Source organism: Ursus arctos, unplaced genomic scaffold (assembly GCF_023065955.2).
Source record: "Ursus arctos isolate Adak ecotype North America unplaced genomic scaffold, UrsArc2.0 scaffold_25, whole genome shotgun sequence".
NCBI lineage: Eukaryota > Metazoa > Chordata > Mammalia > Carnivora > Ursidae > Ursus > Ursus arctos.
In genome coordinates, this window is record NW_026622930.1 from 31,391,057 (window position 1) to 31,411,932 (window position 20,876).

At 52.5% G+C, this 20,876-nt stretch overlaps 1 long non-coding RNA gene across 2 annotated transcripts in view; it reads left to right on the forward strand.

The window, feature by feature from the left end:
* LOC125282857 (uncharacterized) overlaps positions 1-19,741 on the forward strand; it is a 77,373-nt gene extending 57,632 nt beyond the window's left edge. The window contains exons 1-4 of one of the 2 annotated variants that reach the window (XR_007190260.2): positions 13,201-13,817; positions 15,798-15,955; positions 18,125-18,176; positions 18,819-19,741. This is a non-coding gene — a long non-coding RNA (uncharacterized LOC125282857). Of the gene's footprint in view, positions 1-13,200; positions 13,818-15,797; positions 15,956-18,124; positions 18,177-18,818 lie in introns of those variants that run through there. The other variant, XR_007190259.2, reaches the window with a different exon arrangement.
* Positions 19,742-20,876: the final 1,135 nt, after the last annotated feature.

Sequence of the window (20,876 nt, forward strand, 5' to 3'; positions counted from 1 at the left end):
TCCATCAACTTCTCTGCCTGGGGAACTCGTTAGAGGACTAGCCCCAAAGTCATCTCTCCCATGAGGCCTGCCAGTTTCCTCCTTTGACACCTTCTTCTTAGGGCTCGAATCTTCTGTCCCTTTGCTGGAGAGACCACTTACAAAACCCGTTGCTCTGGGAGCTTTGTTTCCAGCTTCCGGCCCTGTGCACGTCTCCACAATTGCTCCCTGACCCAGCCAGGGTCCTCTGAGTGTTTGGGGTGTAGCGGGCCAGACTTTGAGGCTCTCTGGGAGACAATGCCTACAACTGGGGCTTTGGGTTCCCTTTCCAGTCCCAATGGCCTCCCCAGAGGTGGGCTGCTGACCCAGCAGGAAGTACCCGGGTCAGTGCCCATGCACACCACCTGTGGCTTGTCTCAGTCTCACACCCGCCTTCTCTGGCTCATCTCTGAGGCACTGGGTTCCTCCTTTATCCCCCAGACTCCTCCACTGGACTGCTCCCTGGCCTTTCTTGCTGAGTCAGCCCTCTGCTAATTGCCACCAGCTGGCCAGGCTGCCTTCCCGAGATGCAGCAGGCTGCCTTCCCGAGATGCAGCAGGCTGCCTGTGCATGGAGTCCGACCCGGGGTGGCTCGTGTGCTGGGGAAGTGGCCTTGCTTATCCCAGTGAAGCTTGGGGGAGCTATCCCAGCCAGCCTGAGGATGGGGTGAGCTGGGGAGAAAGGCCTAGGAGAATGTAGGGAGATGGGGAACAGGCCTGGGGGAGACCCAGAGGCCCCCCCTCTGTCCATAGGCTGTCTTTACAGCAGTGGTTCTCAATGAGGCAGGATGATTGCCTCTTCCCACAGTCACCTGCCTGGGGCATTTGGCCATGTCTGGAGGTGTTTCTGGTCGTCACAGCTGGCGGCAGGAGGGGAGAGCTGCTGGCGTTCAGTATGTAGGGGCTGGTGATGTGACTAACCCTCAGAAATGCACGGGACAGGCCCCCACACGAAGGGTTATTTGACCCACAGTGTCCACAGTGCCAAAGTTGGAAAACCTTCTTCTGGTGAAAAGAGGCTGGGGCTGGCTGGGATAGGGGCCTCACTTTGAGAGCTGGGCTCGAGCAGGTTTTCATTGGTCTGGGGGATGACTTGTTCTTAGGGCTCACGTGCAGCCTTCTCTGCCCCTGCGGGTCCCCATAGGGAGCCACCAGCATCTCCTGCACTCACCCTGCTCCTTACTGTCCTCCCCCAGCCCCACCTTCACAATTCAGGCGGAGGGGGGGTGCTTTTTGCAGCCAGCAGGTATTAGATGCTGAGAAAACCTCTTACCTTCCGTTATTTTGCCCCATATCAGCCCATAGTTTCAGAAGGGCGAGGAAGCAAAGGCTTTCTTCCCATTTTTTGAAAAACGCTTTCTATGAAGGAACATTTTTTTCTTTCATCCCCTATATGATAATGTTATTCACCACTGTGCATTGATTGCTTATTTTGTACCTGGAACTTTCACACACGTGATACGATGTCATCGTCACAATAATGCTGTGAAATAGCTACTGTTACTCCTTGAAAAAAGCCGCATCTGAGGTCCAGACTAGTTACATAACTTGCCCAGGTCACGCAGGTAGAAGGGGTGATGCTAAGATTGGGACCAAGTCCTTGCCCCCCAAATTGGTAATTGGGACACCCCCAGAGATTTCTCCTGTAGGAAGTCATCATCATAGAGGAACTTTCTAAGTGAAAAGGACCACAGGGACTCTTGTGTCTGCCAGAACAGTATGGGTCTGAGTAGGGGGGACCAGGAGAGAGGCTTTGGGCTGCCAGGAAAGGGGAGGCTACCAGAGGACGAGACTGATTCCAGGGAGGGGTGACTAACGCTGCCATGAGTCAGCCTGGGCCCCGGAAGGGTCCTTTCCCTCCTCCAGGGCTCATGTTCCCCAGCCCTGGGGTTGATCAGGTGCCTGGAAGGAAGGACCAGGTGCCCCTCCCTGAGAGCAGTGGTCTGGTCCTCTTCTGTCCAGGCATCCATCCGGGAGCTCTTGCTGGGCTGCTGAGTGTTGCCGAGCTGAGGGGCTGCAGGAGGCAGGCAGTAAACAGGAAATGGTTAAGTAAGAGCAGGTGGAGCTTGCCCGGTGCTGGAGCAGGGCAGGAAATAGCTAAGCGGCTGAATGGACTCAAAAGAATGCTCTGCCCTCCTCCCGGAGGCTTTGGCCAAGGGCTGTCCACCCACCCCTCCCTGCCCTGCACTGAGAGGCACCCAGCCCAGCAGCCGCCTGACCCCCTGCTGCCCTCCTCAGTTCTGCTGGGGCTGGGAGGCGCTGGGAGGAGAGGGCCCAGGGTACCAGGAAGCCCAGCTGGGAGCTATGGGGCAAGAAGGAGGGGGTTCCTTCCCTCCGGGGCTGTGAGCCAGGCCCACTTCCAGTGGCCCCAGAGTGAGGGGCTGGGGGGTGGGGGCATGGGCAGCCTCTCCAGGCCCCAGAGGTTGTTTTCCTCCTCCTGGTTCTTTGTTCCCTAGAGGGATCTTTGTATTGACTGGGGCTCCTAGCCTGGGCCAAGCCCACAGCCAGAACAGTGGCCTGGGATCTGGACGGAAAAGGCTGGATGCCCCAAGGGGTACCGTGCTCTCCCCTTTGCTCCTTATAGCAGCAGGTGTCCCGGAAGAGGGGTGGCACTCTCCTCCAAAGTGAGATGAGGAGCCTTGAGGTTAGGGAAGTTGCGTGGCTCACACAAGGAAAGGGCACTGGGGCTTGGACCCCCCTTTCTGCCTCCCTGCCCTTCTCCTACTCTCCCTCTGCACCTCGGTGCCTCTCCTGTTCAGAGAATTCTCTTCGCTCTACCCTGGAGTAAAATTAGTGGTGCTCTGGGTACCCTCTTGATCCCTTTCCCAGGGGACCCTCCCTCATGGGCAGGCAGGGCTCTGCTTCCCAGGGTCCTCTTGCAAGTGGGCTTCTTCTCTGCAGAGCAAAGGGTCCCCTAGCTCCAGTCTTGCAGTGTCACTGACACATTAGTGTCTGAGGACTGTGGGGCATCCAGGTATGAATACCCAGCCCAGGCTTCAGCAGGCAGGATTCCCTGGATGCCTGAGGGGCCCACAGAGATACTGAGGCAGGCGTAGCCCGTTCCTGGTGCTGGTTGTTGCCTGTTCCCCAGCACATGGGTCCTGGCTGCAGCAGTCTTGCAGTGGGGAGTTGAAGGCCTTGGCCCCTGCCTGAGTAGGGGGAGAAGCTGTGCTCACCTGTTTTCCTGATAGCAGTGGACATCAAGCATATCTCAACCCCAAAGAATGAGAACAACCCAAGTTGATTGGGTATTATGTTCTATTTGTTTATAGTAAGTATATATTTAAGTATGTGCACGTATATATTTATACATGTATTGACTCGTGTAATTCCTACAGCAACCCAAAGAAGAGGTACTTGGATTATTCCCATTTTCCAGATGAGGCCTAGAGAAGGGAAGTAACCGCCCTGGTGCTAGGGCAGTGGTGGGTCAGCTACTCTGACTTCAGCCCTGGGCAACTGTCTCCGGGCCACACTCTGGCCACTAGGCTGCACTGCTTGTCAGGAGCCTTTGGAAGTCCCTCACAAGATCCCTAGTCTTTAGGAAAAGTTCCTTGTCTCTCAGGAGCCAGAATTTCCTGAGCATCCTCAGACCTTTTTGAGGTCTCTGATGGAGAATGCCAGAAAAGAGGAGGAGAAGATAGCTGGAGAGCTCATCAGTTCTCCAGGCTGGGCCATGAGTGTGGCATCTCCCCGCTGCCACTGTTACAGGGCCCTGGGGAAATTCTGCCATCAGTTCTCTTCATTCAAGAGCCGTGGGTTGGCACCAGCTTTGTGCCAGTCCCTGGGCTGGGCACTGGGACGAGCCAGCTAAAGCAGACACATCATGTGCCCTGGGGTGTTGGCGGGAGCAGAAGAGTATTTTCGTATTTCGTCTTTTGATTCAATGTGGGAGATGCTCAGATAGAGGGAGGTGTGCGGGTGGGGAGCACGGAAGCAGAGAGTTGGTACTCAGCCAGCCTGGGAAGTCAGAGAAGGTATCCTGCAGGTGGACGGGCTTGGCTGAGCCTTGAAGGGTGATCCCACTTAGCCAGGAGGAAGAAAAGGGGTTGGCGTCAGGGGTGGGGAGGGTTTGGGGGGGTGGGCGGAGGTGACGGTGCGGGCAAAGGCTTGGAAGCCTGCCATGCGGGGAAAGCGGAGCACAGGAGCACCTCAGTGTTGCTAGAGGCGGCGGGGCGGGAGAGGACCTGGCGGGGGTGGCATCACGGGGCCAGCGAGGCCACGTCAGGGCCCTGGAGCTTTGTCAGCCTCCGCCTCTGGGCCTGCAAGATCCCCGCAGAGAGAAGGGACTTGGGGGAGGACAGTGCCAGAGGTGGACACGCACTCTCTGCTTTCATGAGTTATGAAGGAGCTACAGTAATGGAGACAGAAGTGATGGAAGGATGGACATTTATGACAGTGGGCACGGTAGACGGTGGCGAGAGCTACCCCTCGCACACTCAGCTGCATTTTGAAAAGTGCAAAGGGAATTCCATGGGGAAAGGATAGTCTTTTTTAAACAAAAATGGTGCTGGAAAATTTAGACATCCGTAATGAAAAAAAAAAAAAAAAAAGCCTTGGCTTCTAACTCAAAAACTATCAACGACAAAAGCATAAGAGAAGGAATGAAAGAAAAAAACCTAAAAGTATGAAATAAGAAAATGCAGGAGAAAATCTCTGTGACTTGGGTGAGGCAGAGTTTCTTATTATGTCACCAGAAGCAGGATCCATGAAAGAAAAATGGACAAAGTGGACTGACACAAATTAAAAACTTCCAGTTTCCAAAAGACACTTAAGAAAACGCAAAGAAAAACCACAGACTGGGAAAAAAATGTTTGCACAATCTGTAGCTGGCAGAGAGGACTTCTATTTAGAATATCTATAAAAATTCCCCAAGCTCAGTAATAAGAAAATGAACAATTCAGTTTTTATTTCTTTTTTATTTTTTTAAAGATTTTTAAAAATTGTTTGACACAGAGAGGGAGCTAGCATGAGTAGGGGGCGGGGCAAAGGGAGAAGCAGGCTCCCCGCTGGGATCATGACCTGAGCCCACGCTTACCCAATTGAGCCCCCCCCTCCGCTGCGCCCCACCATTCAGTTTTTAAAATGCGCAAACTATTTGAACACACACTTCACCACGGAAGACGTAAGAATGGCAAACATACACGTGAAAAGATGTTTAACAGCTTTCATCACTAAATTAAAAACATAATGAGAATCCACGATATCCCTTTAAAAATAGCTAAGATTAAAAAAAAAAATTAAAACCCCAAAGCTGACAACACCCAGTACAGGGGAGGGTGTGGAGCAACTGAAACTCTGACGTGTTGCTGGTGGGAATACAAAATGGCGCTGCCCCTGTGGAAGACCGTCTGGCCGTCCAGTGAGCCGGTCAGCATCCACTTGCCCTATGACCCCGCAATCCAACTGTTAGGTACTTACCAAGAGAGATGAAAACTTACGTCCACAAAACCTTGTATGCATTATTTATAATGGCGTTTTTCATAATGGCCAGAAGCAGGGTACAACCAGTACAAGAGACACGCCCTTCCATTGCCGAATGGATGGACATGCTGTTAGGCCGTCCACTGAGTGGGATGCCACTTAGAGATGAAAACAAACTGTTGAGTCAAGTAATAACATGGCCGCATCTCAAGTGCACCAGGCTAGGTGAAAGGAGCCGGACTCCGGTGGCCTGGTACTGCGGCATTCCATTAGCACCTTGGAGATATTGTGGGTGCGGTTCCAGATCCCAGCGATGACGTGAATATTGCAATAATGGGAGTGAAATGAATTTTTTGGTTTCCCAGTGCATACGAAGTTATGTTCACACTATACTATAGGCTATTAAGTGTGGGATAGCATTACGTCTACGAACACAATATATCCCTTCATTAAAAATGCTGACCATCATCTGAGCTTTCGGCGAGTTGAAATCACGGATCACAGATCACCATACCAAATACAACAATAAGGAAAAAGTGAAATATTGTGAGGATTACCAAAACGTGACCCAGACACACTGTCGGGATGTGGTGCCCATAGACTTCCCCCATGCACGGTTGCCGCAAACCTTCAATTTGTGAAAAACAAACAAACCCCACAATATCTGAGAAGGGCAATAAAGGAGGTATGCTTGTGGCCAACATTTTAGAAAAGGCAAAACTACAGGAACAAAAAAACTAGTTTTCAGGGCTAGAGCCTGGGGCAGGGGTGGAGCAGGAACACAGGAGAATTTAGGGGGTGATAGAACTGTTCCATATCTTACCCGTGATGGTTACATGACTGCATGCATTTTGTCAAAATCCATAGGACTGGATTTTAAAATGCATGAATTTTACCATATGGAAATTATATCTTAAACTTGACTTTAAAAAAACACAGTGCACAAGGTTATAGAACCTCATCTTATAACTTGGCTCTAGGCCTGGGAGTTGGGGAGACTCAGCTTTGGTCTAGTTCCTGGCAGCCATTCTGCCCCCTAGGACCCCACCCACCCACCAATGGAAACCTTGCTCTTTGTGATGTCAGAGGGCCAGAAGGGGAACCGTTAATGAGCCCCTCCTCTGCGGTGTTGTGGTCCCTGTTTTTATTAAATGCAAGTGCCCCTGGGAGGGCGAATAACTTAAGTTGAGGGAGGCTTTGGCAGAATGAGAGAGGGGGATGGAAGGATGGGAAGGGAAACAGTTTCCATGAGGTTGGAGAAGGGTGGGCGGTGGAGTGGGAAGTAAGCCTTCAGTTTGGTTGGGGGCACTGGGCTGTCCTCATGCATTGTGAGTATGTCGGGGGCAGGGTATTAGCTGCATGGAAGGCAGACCCCCTCATGGCTTTGGCTTAGTATACGAAATCCTCTTTCCCCACCTGGCAAGCACAGCCCCTGCCTGGGCTTCCTTCCCTAGCACCTTCCTCCTCCGCTTCCTAATTATCCAATCCCAATTACGGGTTGCCCAGACAGGTTGGGGGGATGATTTCTTTATGGCATCTAAACACAAAAGACCTCAGCATCTTCTCGCCCACATATTTCCACTCTGAGTCCCTCAGGGTTCAGATCACCTTAGGCATTTCTGTCCTGTTGGAAATTTCCTTGTCAGAGGGGAGCAGAAGGTCTAAGTAGGCCGCAGGGCCCCAGGCTTCAGTGGTCTTGTGATGCAAATTATGGGGTGGGAGGATTGGTAAGGGCATCTGCTTGGCTTGTATTTGTTTCTACAGCATTTTCTTCAAATGTGCCATTCACTTTCCCACCACAGGGCCTTTGCACACACTGTTCCCTCTCTCTGGGGGTTCTCAGTTTCTGAAGCTTAATTTAACCACCATTTACTATGCTTTACTATGTGCCTGCTATGGAGGATGCAGAAGGAAATAAGACTAGTCTTTTTATGGTAAGAAAAACTTTGGCCTAGGGAGATGGTGGTAACAACAGCAGCGGCAACAAAGGCAGGGCCATTTCAGGAGCAGTCACCATGGGCCAGGCAGGCATTTATGCAGACAGCGTCATTCAAAACTCAGCAGTCCTAAACGCTTCTCATTACTATTATTCCCTTTTTCTAAGTGAGGACACCGAGTGAGGCTCAGAGAGGTTAAGTTGTTTGCTGGGCTGGCCCATGGCAGGGTTGGAACTGAGTCCGGGCCTCTGGATCTCCGAAGTCATGTTTATGACCACAGCATCATCCCACCCTCTGCCCCATGTGGAGGAAAGCCACCATCCAATCCCAGCTCCAACCTGGCAGGCCTTGGAGTCGATTTGCCAGAGAAGGAGTGAAAAACAAAGAGGATGCTGGTCTATTCCGCGGGATGCAGGCTGTAGCTGGAGAGGCCAGCCCAAGCCTGGGCAAAGGGGGCTGGGCAGGGATGTGGCATGCACTGGCCAGCCAGCCCCCACCTTTCCTGCAGGACCCTTCCCGCTCAGTGTATTCACAGGGGGCGTTTTCCAAGGTGTGACGTACAGGACTGCCTCCTTAGGGGGACCAGAGGCTTCAGGAAGGTACTCCCAGGGTGAGCCTTCCTGGCTTGAGGCTCTTGCGTTCCATATTTTGGACAGAGGGAAGGCATACACTGGATGTTAAGTCCACAGCAGACCAGTAAGTCAGAGTCCCGGTTGGGCTCTGCTGTCTAGTAAACCAAAGACGATCATTCATGAATAATGTGGGCGTGATATTGTGTAACAGGGCTGGTGGATGGGCTGGGGGGGGGGTGACTCATTTCTGGAGGTCTTGAATCAGACCACTGTTATTTCCTTTGGCTTCCAGTGGACCTAACCCAGACTCCCCTCAACACCTACCTGCCTCAGTCACTGAATCAGAGATGTGGAATCTGGTAGGCTGTGGAGAGCTGCGACCTTAATGCGCGCCGAGGCCAGTTAGAGAAAGATGCTTTGAGGAGGAAGCAGCCTTGCAGGCTTTATGGAAGGGCTGTGGGACAAAGCAGATGAGGGGGCCTGGTCCAGGTGAGGTGATACTCAGACCACAGAGAGAGGGGCGTGCCGTATTTTCATTGGAACCAAGAAAGCTCAGAGGGAGGAGAGACAAAATCTGATCCCGGAGAAAGATTAGACTCTCTTTTCTCTCCCTCTCTCCCCTCCTCGCAAGAGCTGGAGAGAGAAGCAGAACTGGTAAGAGTCTTGTGATAAAGGCAGCCTTTGGCAAGGCGGTGGATGGTGCCTGCATGGCAGCTGTCTCGAAAATGTCCCTGAGGGTAACCTGCCCAGTTGGAGCCAGGAGCTAGTGAACTGAATGCCTATGTGGGGCTGTCAGGCAACCAGCAGGCAGGGGCTCCCACGGCCCCAGGGCATCTGGACATCCCCAGAGGAGCAGAGCAGGGACACCCTCCTCCTGGGGTAGCTCCCTGAAGGCAGAGTGGAGTCTTCTTTTCTCAGCACCCTCCTCCCTCCCACCCTCCTCTCTCCCCCTGCCCTCCTCCCTCTCTCCGCACCATCAGTGCTTCCCGAACTTTGGACGGAGTAAGCAAAAGCTCATCAAGGAAAAGAGGCCCAAAAGATACTGGGTGGGTGACTCTGGGGCAGTCACCGTGGGCAGTCAGGCCTCTGGAGCCAAGAGGGGCATTTGACACACTGTGCGGGTCCGAGTGGGAGGTGCCAGGCCACAGAGTCAGGGCTCCCCTGACGGTCAGGATTGGTGCCCAGCTTTAAGCAAACCCGAGATACATGGCAATTATCCAAATTATCTAGATTGTATGAAAAACGCTGTACAAAGATTGACCCCTCCTGAGACATGTAAAATTATTACTTGAATTGCACTATTTTAGCCCCCAGACAGATTCGGGGAACATATCTATTGCACGAAGCCTGTTGTTTTCATGTGAAATGTGCGAATGACAGGTTATTGAACTCCTGGGTCTTTGTTTTGTTACCCATCTCCGCCGTGACCTCAGAAGCCCCATGCCCAGGACAATTTGCTCCACAGTTGGCCTGGACTTCTGGATGACATGAGCTGCAGAAATGCGGGTTGTGCTGCTTAGGGTTTGCTCGGCAGGCTAGACCCGGGGCTGGCAGTTCTCCCCCCTCTATAATAGGAAGCTGAAACACTGGCAGGGTAGGCTTCCTTGCTCTGGGGCACCAGCCCAGGCATCACCAGATGCGAGCCCTGGAAGGGATGCAGAGACCCTAGTCCAACCCCTTCCTTCCTGGGAGTTCCTCCTGGAAGATTCCAAAGGCTGCTCTGTGGCTGTGTGGACATAGAAAACACGGTCACTCATGCTGTTCCCGCTCCTGCCCACCCCTGTCTGCATACATTGCCAGGCCCTATGCACTTTGCCCCAGACCTCACCTGTCTCGCTCACCTCTTTCCTGGGAGAGAGACAGTTCCACGCACGTGCTGTACTAACGCTGCTCAGCTAATTTGAGGGGGTTGGAGCAATGCGTATTTTCTGAGCACAGCCTCTGGCAGAAAAGCCTATCTGACTCAGTGCTTCTGGCCAGTGGGGTAAACAAAAGCACGGTCTGAGCACGGCGTGCCATACAAAGAAGCTAGTGGTGAGAGTTCACGGGAAGCCGTGGGCTAGAACACAGCAGTCTCCTCACTTTCCCTACCTTCTTTCCTACCTTCCTCAGCCCCTCTTGGCACATGTCCTCTGAAACTCAGCTACAAACTCCCAGATTCCTTGGTGTGCATGGCGTTCACAGCCTTGCCCCCCTGCCCTCCCAGGCCCCCAACACCTCCCTCCACATTCTCATGTGCTGTTCATACTCATCCACTGAACGCAGGCACCAGCGGTGGGCTTGGTGGCTCCTGGGCCTTTGTACCTGCTGTTCCCTGGGCCTAAAACATGCTTGTTTCTCTGAGAAGCTACTCATCTTTCAAACCCAAATCAAATCTCCCTGCCTGGGGTCTTCCCTGGGTCCCCACAGAGAGGGTTAGGCTGTCTCAGGGAGAGTTGGTAGCCTCATTGAGGGATAGGTGACCTCGCTGGCCTCCTGTCTCATTCCCCTGCCAGAGTGACCCCGTCAGGAGCTCCCGCTGCACCCCGCAGTAGTAGGCCCTCAATAAACGGTCACGTGAGCGAAGCAATGCGTGAAGGAGCTAGCGGCAGCTTGAGAAAAGGAAACAGAGACACATCCTTCATGGGGAAACTGGCCTCTGAGAACCTTATTTGGGGTGTCCTCTCCAGAGGTCGGCTTCGGGTGCTGCTTCTCCCCCTCCTGCCCTCAGTGCAAAGAAGTTCCTCAGGGGGTGGACCACCTGCCCGGCCTCCTCCAGGGATTTCTTCCTTGATGCTCGCTTGCGGCTTCTCTGGTCAGTCCAGCGCAGGACTTGCACAGCTGCTGGGGACTCATTGCCCGAGAAAGCCTGGGGATCTGGTGTGGGCTAACTCGGAGGAAGGACCTTACGCTGTGCAGTGAGATAGAGTCCACCCAGGGGCTGCAGCAAGAACCGACAGGAAGGCGAGGCTCCTAGGTTTAGGGAGGATTTCTTTCCAGGGTGGGGAAATCACAAGGACAATTGATTGAGTTGAGGTTGGGCTGCATGGGGTTTGGGGGCCAAGGCAGGGGTGGGGACAGGGAGTGAATGTCTGGGGCTGGCAGTGGGAAGGGAAGGTGTGGGCGAGGTTTCACTGGAAGGGAAGAAGGGAACGTGAGTGCAGGTGGCTCAGTGGCCCAGCTCTGCAGCAGCGGAATCTTCAGTCCCTGCAAGGATCCGCAGGAGAGCTGGAAAAAGAAAAATAAAAATTAAGGAAGCACAGGGGCCAGGATCTTGGTGGACAGCCGAGTAGCTTGGAAGTGCTAACTGGCACCGAGGTTGCTGGGTGCACAGGCGAAGAAGCAGGAAATGGACTTTAGGACGAGGCCCATGCCGGAATGGTTCTGGACATTCCCCCTCTTCCTCACAGCACAGCCTTCGGGGAATCCCAGGGATCTGGGGCCCAGGATAGGTCCCTGAGGGACCCTGGCCCCGCACAGCTGAGTCTGTTTCCCCACAGGCCCCCACCCCGCCCCTGGCAGTTTGGATACTAATAGCCCACGGCACCCCAGGAGGGGGCGAATGGGGATCCATTTGTTTTTCCAGAGTTTGACCTCTGGGTAAAACTCTTCCCCCAAAATGTGCCGGTTTAAGTGAAAGCGATAAATCAGCCCCTTTGAAATGCAGAAGCAGCTTGGGGAAGCCCCCTTTGATATGCAGCTTGGAAACGGGGCACTTAAAACCTGGGTTAATTCTCCGTCCGGCTTTATTGGAGGCCGAGAAAGGGAAGAGGAGGAAACCCAGGGCCGCTCATTAAGTCTGGGGCACTTGAAAGGCCTGGGGCAGGGGCCGAGCGGCCGCTAAGAGATCACGGAGGCACAGCGGCCCTGGGAAAAGCATCCCTGTCCCCGACCAACTCTAATCCCGGTTCCCACCCAGACAGATGAGACGCGGGGGTGGGGGTGTGGGGGGCGGTGGAGCGGAGGGGCCGGGCCGGCGGGCCGGGAGAGGCTCCCAAGGATGGGGAGGCGGTTGCTGTGGAAACGGAGTCGGGGCGCCTCAGAGGAGAAAGCCAAGGGCCAACCTAGCGATTTCCTGAAAGAAGCAGAGAATTCAAGAGTGTGTATCTCACTCCTGGGGCAGCTCCTGCTCTCAGAGGCCTGGGGGCTGCAGCCCCTCCATGGGAGCCAGGCGGGTCGGCCTGCCTGTACTTGCCTCCGGGGCCCTGCTCGGGCCCTTCATTAGAAACATCTGCTCCTCGTGGCACTCCATGTCACAGGGTGGCCCGAGGGCTCTGTGTAAGTTTCAGGCAGGGGTGGGGCTCTGGGGACATGCGGCTTCCACCGCCCAGCTCCAGGCTCCAGAAGGGAGGAAAGGCTGAGTGTGGCACCGAGGCCACTTGGTGCCAGTGAGGTGACCCTGTGTCCTGGATTTCAGGATGGTTCCCCCTGCTGTCCCCACAGGCGACAAGTCCGCGTCTTGGATGGGTCAGGCAGAAGGCTCTGGTTTAAAGCTGGGACAGGCAGCCGGGTAACTGTACAGCAGGACCCCCTAGAGCTTCCGAAGCGTAGCACCCATGGCTGCTGGCCAGTCCTGCTCCTCCAGCGTCCGTGGGCTCTGCCGTGGGCTGTGGGCAGGGGTGCGCAGGAGACTGGTTGCTGCCTTCCCGCCCCTGCTCTGCCTGCTCCGTTTTCTCTTGTGTGTCGTTTCTGTGCAGGGAGGTGGGGGGTGGTGGAGGATGGGAGCGGAAAAAGTAGAAAGCTGACCCTTTAGAGCTTGGTCCTCCCATTTGAGACAGGCCAGGGTGGACAACAGCTGATAGGTTCCTGTCACCCCCTTGCCCCCTCTGACCTTGGGGTGCTGAATTCTGGGCAACGCATTCATCGTGCAGCTGGGCTGGCCGCTGCCCCACAAAGGTCCTGCCTCAGTAGGCCCAGGGCTTCTCATACAGAGATGCTCGGGTGAGCCTAGCAGCCAGTGACAGGCCTTTTCTGAGCCCTCCACACATCTCCCCAGTCCCTCCCTCATCACGGGAATCCAGAACCCGTGTCCATTTGCAGGCCTTCCACCCCCACCTGTACCTCCCACCCAGACGCCAACCCACCTTGGGCCTCTCAGGGCCTCAGGGGGCTGCCAGGACCTCCCAAAGCCTTTCCCTGTGTTAGAACAACGTGCTCACAATTGCAGACCTACACTAGGTCTCGGACAAGGAGTCAACTGAATAAATCACAGAAATGACTCACTGTAAACTCTTTTAACTCCGGGCAAGCTGAAAGCCCCTGGAAGGCAAGAGCAAAGCAAGGATTTTTCTGTCTGCCACTCCCTACCCTTGAGAGATGTGAGGGAGGAGTGGCAAAGGACCAGGCCCAGCTCCCACAGAGCTTCTGCCCACCTCCAAGTTCCTGTCCTGCCCCTGGGGTGGCCGAGAGGAGGGAGGCTTCCCTGTCCCGCTTTGTCATGCCTCTCTCTGCACTAATCAGCTTTAGTCTCCAGATTAAATTAACTGACTGGAGCATTTCAGCAGGGCTGAAGCAGCAGGAGCTGGGGTACACAAGCCAGCTCCATGGGCTTCTAGAAGCCCAGTGCAGAGGCACCATTTTGTTCTTGCCTCCTCCGCAGCTGCAGGGAAGGAGGGGCTTAGGAAAGGGGGGTGGGAGCCAGCCTCACAAAATGCCTGCTTGGAAGCAGAGCCGAGGGGGATGAAGAAATCTGGGCAGGCCAACTGGGGATACAGTCCACTGAAGGCCCCACAGACAAAGGGAAAGATGATGGAAAAAGAGGAGATATGTGGGTCCAGAGAAAGGAAGGCAGGCGAGAGAAGGCCGACCACAGTGGCCGGGGGAAATGGCAGAGCCAACCCCTGGTCAAAGGCCAAAGTTGCATTGTCGGAGGTGTTTCCGGGAAGAAGGTCGGTGGTGGCGGTGGTGATGGTGGGGTAGATGTGTGCGCCTGCCTTTGTGTGGGCAGGAGACAGGAGTGCGCGTGCTACCCCGCGCGCGCGCTCGCGCGCGCTCTCTCTCTCTCTCTCTCTCTCTCTCTCTCTCTCTCTCTCTCGTAGGCCGGTGCCAGAAACTGCTGCATTCCTCTTAACCCCAAAGCCAGCCCCCTTTCCAAAATGCTTTCTCATTATTCGCAGGCACATTTTTCTCCGCCACACTCGGCTCTTGTTTCGACGTCTCTATATGCTCGCTGCACTTGAGGCTCTTCCCTGCTCTGTGGTGCGACTGTAAAAACACCTGCGTTTTATTAATGCTGCCTGGAGCCGGGCTGGGCCGGCCCCTCCGCTCGCCCCCTGCTCGCCTTCTCTGCCAGGCTCAGTGAAGCACAGCCCCAGCGTTAACCCTGTGTGGCTGGGTCTCTGTCCCTCGAGGGCTGCAGACCCCGCAGAGCAGGTGGGGCTCCCCTACGGCCCCGAGATGACGGCATTGGGGGGGGGGCTGCCTTGGCTCCATGCTTTCCTTGCCCTGGACTTGTGATCTGCTTCTCTTATCACTGCTCCTCAGTTTCTCTCTCCAGAATGTGAGAACATCGTTTTGTCTTGAAAGGAATCCTGGCAAACTTCTAAGCCAAAGCCCTTAGAAGCCTGGCCCTTTAAGTATCTACTCCGTCCTCTTGCCTCCAGGAACCATTGAGACGAAAACCATCCCGAAAAAGAGCTGCTTTCCTCTTTAAAATCTTTTAAATAAGGAAAGCATGAAGAATACAAATGCCCCATAATCCTATCACCCTGAGAGTCCTGTTAACATTTCTTTTAATGCAATACGGGCACATGACTGGAAAAAAAAAAAAAAGCATAGAGGTATCACATGAAACTTAAGTTTTTCCTCCCTCAAACCACAGTTGTTCCTCCCCAAGGTAATAATTCTTAACAGTTTGTGTATCCTTCCAGGGAAAGAATTTGGGTATATACTGACATCTTTTTTTTTTTAAATAAAAATAAGTCTGGACTTCTTGCCATATCAGCACACGGAGACCCCCTTCGTTCTTTTTAACGGTTGCGTATTAATTCGTGGTATGGCTGCACTAGGGTTTATTTAACCAGTCTCCTAGTAATGGGCTCCAAGGCTGCTTCCAGTTTCGAATCTTCCAAACACGGCTGTAGTGAGGATCTTCGGACATCTGCCTTGGGTGGACATGTACGAGGATATCTGCAGGGAAATTCCTCCGAACGCACTTGCTGGGTCAAAGGACATGTTCATTTGTCTACTCTTTTTAAAAAAGAGTTGTTTTTTTTCCCCCTGTCCTCCTCCATTTCTTTTCTATCAGGCAAACTCCTAGTCATTGATTAGAATGCAGTTCAAATTTGTCTCCTCTGTGAAGCCTTCCCTGATTGATCCAGGAGCCTGCTGGCTTTGCCTTCCATGCTTCCTTTGCCCTCTTACCCAAAGCCTTATTGTAGCTCAATTTTTTAGAGTGTTTGTTCTCTATACAGGATTGCAATATGAGCTCATTGACATCTCTCTTGGGCACGATGCTTTTGTCTTTTTTGTTTGTTTGTTTAAGATTTTATTTTATTTGAGAGAGAGAGCACAAGCAGGGTGGGGGTGGGGAGCAACAGAGGGAGAAGGAGAAGCAGACTCCCTACTGAGCAGGGGCTCCGTCCCAGGACCCCCGGGATCATGACCTGAGCCGAAGGCAGACGCTTAACCGACTGAGCCACCCAGGCACCCCTGCTTTTGTCTTAAAATTTTTCTTTGTGCAGTTCCACTCCTGGGTATGTACCCAAAAGAACTGAAAGCAGGGACTCGAGCAGGTATTTGTACGTCCGTGTTCGGAGTAGTGTTATTCACGATAGCCAGCAAGTAGAAACAACCCAAATGTCCATGACAGGTGAACAGATAAAATGTGGTACCGTAGTCTCCCTTCTCTGCTGTTTTGTTTTCCCCAGTTTCGGTCACCTGTGGTCCATTGCTGGAAACACACGATCCTCCCGATGTATCTTCGGAAGGTCAGTAGGAGCCTAACGCTGCATCTCGGCGCCTACGTCATCCCCTCCCCTCATCTCATCACATAGGCGTTTTATCATCTCACATCATCACAGGAGCGGTGAGTATAGTATAGTAAGATCTTTGAGAGAGAGACCATAGTCACATCAATTTTATTACAGTATATCATAAAAATTGTTCTATTTTAATTTTAGTTGTTATTATTCTCTTACTATCCCTAATTTAGAAATTAAACTTTATCCTAGGTATGTATGTATAGGGAAAAACACACTATATATAGAGTCCAGTACTACCCGTGGTTTCAGGCATCCATTGGGAGTCTTAGAATATATCCCCTGTGGGGAGATTTTATACACACACACACACACACACACACACACACACACACACATAACAGGAGCCCTAAAAGGAATGAAGTCAGGACACATGCTACCACATGGCTGAACCTTGAAGAAAGTATTATGCGAAGTGAAATAAACCAGTCACACAAAAAAGACCAATGTTGGGTGATTCCACTCATATGAGGTGCATAGCGTAGTCAAACTGACAGAGACAGAGGGCGGAATGGTGGCTGCCAGAGGCTGGGGAGAGAGAGAAGGGGAGTTTGTGTTTGAGGAGCACAGAGTTTGAGAAGGTGAAAAGTCCTGTGGACGGATGGTGCTTATGGTCGCACAGAATGTTCGCCGTGCCACCGACCCGCACCCTTCAGCATGCTGAGGATGACAAATCTAGTGTTAGCATATTTTACCACAGTGAAAGAATTCCACCATGTCATAGACTCAAAGTTCTTTGCAAGCTCTCTCCGTGGGTCGATGTTACCATCCCCGTACTTCAAGGCAATGCTGACCCATCCAGGACGGGAGAGCACTTATCCTATTTTCAGATATTTCCAGGGAAGGGAGCCCATTACATTATTAGGCAATCTTTTCCAGTGTCTCAAAACCCCAGACATTCTTGGTACCAGACCTTTCCTGCTGCACCTGAAGTTAATTTTTTCTTGGTCAGTAAGTGCTTTGTCAGGCCACTGACTCTTCACACACTCGGAGGCTCTTGTTACAACTCCCCCCCAACCCCCGCCAGTCTGGGCCAAAGGCACCAAGTAACAGTCTTGTGGGTGGACTTTGAGGGCCTCGTGAGACTTCCTCTCGTGCTTGCCTCTCACCAGAATGATGGATGGAAGGAGCCCACCCATCTCTTACTTCATTTGAGATGCAGTTTGTGGGGCACTAGAGCCTCTTTCTCTCTCTTGGCTCTCCCCTCTGCACCCTTCTGTTGAAAGCCTTTGGCTGACAGGGTGGACCCCCCCCCCCCCACCAAGGACGGGGACAGAACCGGTGACTCATTTCAGTAAGCCCCTTAGACTCTCCTCTGACCAGAGACCACATGGCCCCTTAATGAGCTGCTTAGAAGGTATGCTTGGCTGGTGTGTTCTCCTAGGCCTGGAAGATGCTGACCTTGTCGGCTTAGAAACATCAAAGGGCTAATGAGGGAAGAACAGGGGCTGAGAAAGACACCATCACCTGGCTTGCAAGGCCCAATGCGGCTGAGAAATGTTGTCAGGAACTTGGAGGAAGTGGGGCCTTCTCTGTTGTGAGGACCTGCCCTCAATCCCCTTCTGGAGCACAGGAAGGGGGGTGAAGCTAAATGGTGGCCCCACACTTGGTGGCTCAGATGTCACTGCTACCACAAAGGGAAGTCCGTGTGGGGGTGGGCACTTCCAGAGAACTCGTTCACCTGCAATTTGGGGGATAATAACATCACCCCTGTGTTCCTGGGGCAGGCCCGTCAGCCTCGGGTGGTATTATGTTGGTCAATGGGCTTGGGTTGGTGCTGACATTTCTGATTTCAACTCATGGTTTATATGAAGGACCTGGCCTCGAGAAGAGGGCTGAGCCCTGAGGAAGACAACAGCCCTCACAGGTCCTTCAAGAGGACTTATGGGATGAGGAAGGAGAGTCCCCACGGGTCAGTGCAGTACCTGGGGTTTCATATGAACTAGACGCACACAGACATTCATGGAGTTTGTGCGTCATAAGCTGGTCTCAGTCCTTGACGTTTCCCAATAAGCTGGAATGTGGAACAGAGTGAACTCCAGATGCTCTGGTAGAATTTTCGTTACGTTCGGGCGGCTCAAGGGCTGTCCCCTATCGACAAGCACTTCGGAAATGCTAGTGTTCGTGTTTGGTTGTTTATGTTTCTTTCTTTAAAATCACAGCGTATGTGTTTATTTGTTGTTATATTTATTCCTATCACATCCTCCTACCCCCAGACCACCCACCCGAGGAGCTGGTTTCAGGAATCACAGTCATGTGCTGCAGAAGGTATGGGAAAGGTTGCTGGGTCTCACATGAAGAAAGGGATTCTATCTGTGTTATTCACCACTGGATTCCCAGGACCTTGCACACTGCAGGCAGATAGAGGCTCTGATTCATGGCTGATGAATCTTACAGAGAGGAGAGAGTTCACTTGAGTTGCCTGATATTCCTCAGCAGATCAGCAATGGAACCAGGAGGAGAATCTCCTCTTCCAACTTACAGGCCAGTTCTCCGCAGGAAGCCATGCCTGTCTCTTTATAAGCGTCCTGTGGCTGGCTTTAGGTGTCAAGTAGCTCTCCCAGGGGAAGCAGAGGACAGGGCCGAGTCTTGAAGCTCAGGACTGGCTTTGAGACAGTGCCTCTGACAGGATGGGCAGGGCTCAAGGGCCTTGAAGGCCCTTCCTGCAGCAATCGACAGGGGCACTGGCGTGGTCCTTGGGCTGGAGTTCCCTTGGCCTAGAATTGCCAAACAGCCGAATGTGAGGGTGCTGATCACTGGAGGAGGTCCTGGAAAGGGTCTTCTCGTAGCCTGACCCTTGGAGCTGAGGCAGGGCTGGGCTGTCTCTAGGACAGGCTCTAGAGAGCCCAGAGCAAAAGGGATAGTGCTTCGGACTTGTTCCTCCTCTTAGGGCTGGGTTCTGTTTCTTAGGGAGAAGCCTGCTTCCCCGTGGACAACTCTGATGGGATCAGAATGTGAGCCGGAGGGAAATTGTCTTTCCAAGAGTGCTCTGTGTTCAGATTGGCCATCCTTTGTGTCCTGGGACCGAGAGCTTGGGCCAGAGGCCGTGGCTGAGCCAGGCTTTACAACACCTCTGTTTGCTGTGCCACGCTTTTGGAAAGCCAACCAGGAGCACACCTGAGACTGTGGGCAGCTCCGGTCCTTCCTTTGCTCCTGTTCGTCAGACCTCCCCAGAGTCAGATGTCCTTCCACACAAACTCTTGTCGTTCAATCTGTGGCCCAAACAGCCTGAGGCCTGAGACGATGGTGGTCTTGCTGAGGCCGTCAGAATGCTCAGTCGCCGGCAGGCTCATGCCACCTCAGAAGTGATACGGCTGCCACAGGTTCCCTATGGGACCATGCGCTCACCCACTTAAAGTCCATCAAAGCACTGGGTCAGTATTCTGATCCCCTTTCTGTTCATTTGCCCTGTCATCCCGCCACCCTCTCCCACTGCTCCCCTCCCAGCCGGCCCCTTTGCCACCTCTCGGCACCACAGCCCGCAGGGACCCTGACACCTGGAACACCTCACAGAGCCAGCTTTTCTCAAGAAGGGCTCCATTGCCGTGAGGAGTCTGAAGGCGTTTTCTTTTAAGGATAAGTTGGGAGAGGGTCAGAGAGTGCTGAGAAGTTACGCCTGTTTCTTCTTTCTTTTCATTTCCCCCTCTGGGGCTGACAGACCAGATTTTTTTCTTTTTTACAGTACATTTTGGCAAGCCCCATTTTTTTCTGACAGAAAAAAAAATAACAGGCATATTTTGGGCGATTACTCAACTGGGGTCCTTTGTGACAGGATATGCAGCTGCGTGACTAATGGAGCTGGCTTTCTCCTGGCTTCCTTCCCCTTTCAGAACTCTTGTTGACTGCCCTATACCAAAAAAAAAAAAAAAAAAAAAAAAAAAAAAAAAAAAAAAAAAGAAAGAAAAGAAAAAAAAAGAAAAAAAAAAAGGAAAAAAAAGCCATAAGCTACAGATTTTTATATAAAAAAATGTCTTGTGAGATACTCAAAGGCAATAAATCCTTCGGATATTCCATTTCTAGGGCTGCAAACTCCCCACCCTCTCCCACTTTTTCTTTTCAAATGCTTAAGCTCTTGACTCATGACATGTGAATCTTCTTCTCCCACCCCCACATCCCTGCTTTCTTCTGAACATATGTCCAGCAGATTGTGTGTGTGAGTGTGTGTGTATGTTTGGGGGGGGGGAGCAAGATGGGAACCATATTTTTGGTGCTTAACTCAGCAATTGCTAAAGGAGGGAATAATGACTTCCAGGGGCCTCGGGACCTTTTTTTCCAAGGCCTGTGTGTTTCCATAATCTATGACAATTTTGTGGTGTAAGCAAAAGTTATTACAAAACATGGAACTAGCCTAATGAGGAAGGGTATGTTCTAAACAGGGAGGGACTGTCTCTTTATAGAGGAAATCCATATTTTGGCTGGCTTTGGAATTGAGACTCCTTGGGCTTCCCACAGAACTTTTCGAAGAGACTCTCTCCAGCTTGTAGTGTTCGACAACTGGAGCTGGCCTTTCAGTTTTTCTCGAGATCAAACAGCTTTCTATTGCAAAAAGCGTCTGGCCTGCGGATGGGAAGACCGAACTTGCTCGTCGGGATTGATAGAGACAGATTGGCATAGGTGAGGTTCATGGTTTGTGGTCGCTTGATGAGTCTGAGCCTCATTTGGGATCTGGAGTAGGTCGTTCAACATCTGTAGGTCTCAGTTGCTCTCATGTGAAAATTAGGATCGTGTCCCCTCCTCCTAGGTGGCTGGCAGGAAGAGCGCTGACAGAAGTCCGAGGCATGGAAAGGAGTTGTGAAGAATTCAGTGATGCTTCTTCATCCAGTGGGCTGCTCAAGCTTTAAGCAGGGGAAGAGGTTTCTTCCACAAGAGCTCACGATGAACGGGACAGAGGCTATTTACAGCAGCCTGGGACACGATCTACAGGAGTGTTTCTGAGGCTGGTAGTGCCTCCAAGTTTACCAAGTCCCT